This window comes from Harmonia axyridis, chromosome X (assembly GCF_914767665.1).
Source record: "Harmonia axyridis chromosome X, icHarAxyr1.1, whole genome shotgun sequence".
NCBI classification, from domain to species: domain Eukaryota; kingdom Metazoa; phylum Arthropoda; class Insecta; order Coleoptera; family Coccinellidae; genus Harmonia; species Harmonia axyridis.
In genome coordinates, this window is record NC_059508.1 from 29,989,192 (window position 1) to 29,993,908 (window position 4,717).

The following is a 4,717-nucleotide window of genomic DNA, read 5'->3' on the forward strand; positions in this document are numbered from 1 at the left end:
CTCCACCAAAACCAGAATTGTCGTTTCGGTCCGCTCTAAAGGTTCTGTAACCGTTAATGAAGAATTTGTTTATGTCTTTCAGTCTAGTCTCGTTAATTGTAAGTACGTCTATTTTGTTGAAATTTAGAAAGTTCTCAATTTCGGTGTGTTTTTGAGACACACCGTTGGCGTTCCACGTAACTATTTTCAAGGACTTAGAATCCATTTGAGGTAATTACATATTCAAAGAATATTTTCGACCGTTCCTGTTGAGAAGCGGCACTCTCCAATTTTTTATTTAAAAGCTTTATACTTTCAAGGAATTTATTTAGGTTGATATAAGAATTGAGTTTTTTAAATTCATTTTGAATTTCCTCAAATGGATTTCCTGTTGATTGGAATTCCGGGGATGGCGTAGGTGGGATATTTGGCAGGATGGTGGGTGCGCTTTTGCTGGTATTGTCACTCACCTTATTTGCTTTGATTGTCGCCTCATAGGCGGCTTTCCTCTGTTCCCAGGGGTTGCTTTCTGGAATTGGGGCTGGCCTGTATCTCGGTTTGGGGGCGACTGCGGGTCTGGAACTCCTGGAGTTCTTCTTTTCGATTATAGATTTGTAGATTGGACAGTCAATGCTGTTTGCCGGGTGACTTCCATGGCAATTAATGCACTTAGCCAAGGTTGTTATTGGTTTGGGGCAGTTCATCGTCAAATGCGACTCGGCGCATTTGAGACATTTTTCCGCCCTATGGCAGTTGGCGGTGGCGTGGCCCCACAACTGGCATCTGTGGCACTGAATGATTTCTTTTTTGGTGGTGTACCGATTCCACCTAATTTTAGTGTAGCTTACAACTTTTATGTGGTGTTGTAGCTGTTTTAAGGTGACTGTATTGTCGGTCACCACCATGTAGGCCGGGGATTGCGTCGCCCTCATCTTATGGATTTGTATTACTGGAACATTCTGGCCTATTAAATCGTCCTTAATTTCCTCCAGCTCGATGTCTTGCTCTAGGCCCCTCAACGTAAAAGCGTGGGTCTTTAGGTGTTTGGGGGTATAAGTGTGGTACTGTATACCATGTTTGTCCAAGAATTTCATGATTTTTTCTTGGTCTTTCAAGGTCTCACTGTATATGGTGGTGTCATTTACCCCATATTTTAAGTAGAAGTTTCCGTCTACTTCGGATTTTATCTCCTTCACTTTTCTGGCGTGGTTTGTAAATACCCCCAGTACGACAATTGGGGGCGGTTTTTTGGCAGATTTAGGTTCAACTTCGTCCTTCGTAGTTTCAGGGAGGTAGTTGAATCTATTTTTGATTTCAACGTGCTGGACCGTCTTTCTTTTTAGGGTTTTTTTGGTGGTTGGGTGCGTGAATTTGGGATTATTGATATCGGTAGTCCTCGATTTTTTGGTTGGTGCGGTGGAGGTGGAGCTTTCCTCGCCGGAACTTGTATCGTTGTTCTCGATTTCCATCTTATCGAGCGTCATTTTCGATTTAAATTCCTCGCTCGGAGGAATTTAAATTAGAAACTTTAGTCACTTTCACTTCAAATACGGTCAGTTTTGTCCAAATCGACCCAAAACAGGTAAATTTCAGGTAGATTTCACTAACACTTGGGTTTGGAATGCGGCTAGTCGCCGTAAAGTCTAGACAGAGCGGCTTCACTTCGGAATGCGGCCAACGCCGGAGGGGTTTTACGCCCTGTTTCGTCTACGGAATGTGGCGAATCGCCCGAGGGCATGAGACGAACACTTGAAACACTTTCACAATTATACAGGTAATTCTGAGAGGTCTGGAGACGACAACCTTTCGGCGCAAGGGTCTGACGAGAACTGGCAATTTCAGCGTGGTATGGCCGTAAACAACAAATATAGCGATATTTTCTATGATATCTCACTTTTTGGGAGCGGAAAGGACGTGAACGTTTTTCCTTATAAAAAATGAAATAACTTTTGGATATTAATTCTGATTGTTGATTTAAGTTTTAAGAACACATTAGGACATATCTCAATGAAATTTGAGGGATTTCCGAAATCGAAAAATATTTTTCGAAAAAAAAAAAAAATCCCAGAAGACCTCGGTCATCTCAAGTTTATTTCCATATTCTATTACACAATCAACGTACATCACAAAAGGAACCATCTCTCTAACTATCACAGTTAAATTTTTGTATCGGAACATTTCACGTCGGAATATCTCGCTAAGTCCAGACCGGGGAGATCGGTCGCATTTGACACCGTCCGCTCCGGTCTAACATCGTCTTGGAGTCGGGGTAACGATGGAGAGGCGTTTAAGGACGTGAACATTTTTCCTTATAAAAATTAAAGTCGACAATGAATATTGATTCTGATTACTGATTTACTCTTTTAGTACACATTAGAAGGCAACGCAATCAGATTTGAGGAAATTTCAAGATCAGAAAATTTTTTTCGAAAAAAAAAAAAATTCAAGAACACCTGGGTCATGGCAAGTTATTTCCCACAATCCATTCCACAATCAACGTACAACATAGAAGAAATCATCTCTCTAACTATCCTGGTTCAAAAGTTGTATCGGAACATTTCACGTCGAAATACCTCGCCAAGTCCAGACCGGGGCGATAGGTAGTATCTGACACCGTCCGCTCGGGACTGACATCGACTTGGACTCGGGCTAATGATGGGGAGGCGTTTAAGGACGTGAACATTTTTCCTTATAAAAATTAAAGTCGACAATGAATATTGATTCTGATTACTGATTTACGCTTTAAAAACACATTAGAAGGCAACCAAATCAAATTTGAGGAAATTCCAAAATCAGAAAATTTTTTTTCAAAAAAAAAAAAATCCGAAAAATATTTTTCGATTCTGATTACTGATTTACTCTTTTAGAACACATTAGAAGGCAACGAAATCAAATTTGAGTGAAATCCAAAATCAGAAAATATTTTTCGAAAAAAAAAAAAAATTCGAGAACACCTCGGTCATGGCAAGTTATTTTCCACAATCCATTCCCCAATCAACGTACATCCCAGAAAAAATCATCTCTCTAACTATCCTGGTTCAAAAGTTGTATCGGAACATTTTCACGTCGAAAATATATCTCAGAGTCCAGACCGATGCAGAACGTAAACTCGATCATACCGATGCTTCACGTAATCTCGATCTTACCGATGCACAACGTAAACTAGATCACACCGATGCAGAACGTAAACTCGATCATACCGATGCACCACGTAAACTCAGGCAGACCGATGCAGAACGTGAACTCGATCTTACCGATGCACCACGTAATCTCGATCTTACCGATGCACCACGTAAACTCGGGCAGACCGATGCAGAACGTGAACTCGATCTTACCGATGCACCACGTAAACTAGGGCTGACCGATGCATCACGTAAACGACGATCGAGAGGCGCGAAAGGACGTGAACGTTTTTCATTATAAAAATTGAAATAAATGATAAATAATGATTCTGATTGTTGGTTATCATTTTTAATAAGCATTAGGAGGCAACCAAATGAAATTTGAGGAAATTCCGATAATAGAAAATTTTTTCGAAAAAAAAAAAAAATTCATGAAATCCTCGGTCATCGCAAAATATTTACCATATTCTGTTCGATAATCAACGTATATTTAAGAAGGAATCATATCTGTATCTATCTTGGTTCAAATTTTGTATCGGAACATTTTGACCAAAGTCCGAGCTTCGGCCGAAACAGACACCGCTGACCTGGCCTATCGATCGACCGAGAGTCGGGGATAGAGCGTAAGTGTTGTCTGGAGGGGAACCCTGTGCTCTCCTGACATATATAGGGAAGGTGGTCGCGTTGGGCGATGCAGAACGTTTGGATCGGGAATTATATTTTTGGTTCAGCTATTGGAATATGGTTTATTGTTGGTATATATTGGCGAAATAACGTTCTTACTGACTGGGGATATTCATAAAAATGAGTCCGGAGATTTTCAGATCGAAGTCCGAGTGATCCGACTTGGAAGGCGTGTTGGGTGGGTCGAGATGGCTTAGATAGATCAGACGAGGCGGGCTAAGTGTTGACGTCATGCATCGGTCCATTTTCAGATTGAGTCCGAGTAATCCGACTTTGAAAGAGTGTTGGGTGCGTCGAGACTGTTTAGATAGATCGGACGAGGCGGACTAGGTGTTAACGACATGCATCGGTATATTTTCTGATCGGAGTCCGAAGAAATCGGCCCTAGTAGGCGCAGCGGACGGTCGAGACGGCCTCGGTGGGTCGGATCGATCGGGAAAAGTTTGCTAAATCGTGTCTGGAGGGGAACCTTGGGTTCTCCTGACATATATAGGGGATAAGGTTTGGGTGAACGATTCTTCACGTAAAAGTTGAGTAATTTATTTTTCGATAAGCTTTTGGATATTGATGAGAAGTATATGTATATCTTCGATTAAAAGAATTCTTACCGTCTCCATGTATATTATATTAGATATATAAGAAATAGTTAACGTGATGCATCGGCCGATTTCCGGATCGGAGTTCGAGAGATGCGACTTTCGATGCGCGATGGGTGGTTCGAGACGGCCTAGATCGATCGGACGAGGCGGACTAGGTGTTAACGACATGCATCGGCGGATTTTCTGATCGGAGTCCGAAGAAATCAGCTCTAGTAGGCGCGGCGAACGGTCGAAACGGCCTCGATCGATCGGACGAGGCGGACTAGGTGTTAACGACATGCATCGGCGGATTTTCTGATCGGAGTCCGAAGAAATCAGCTCTAGTAGGCGCGG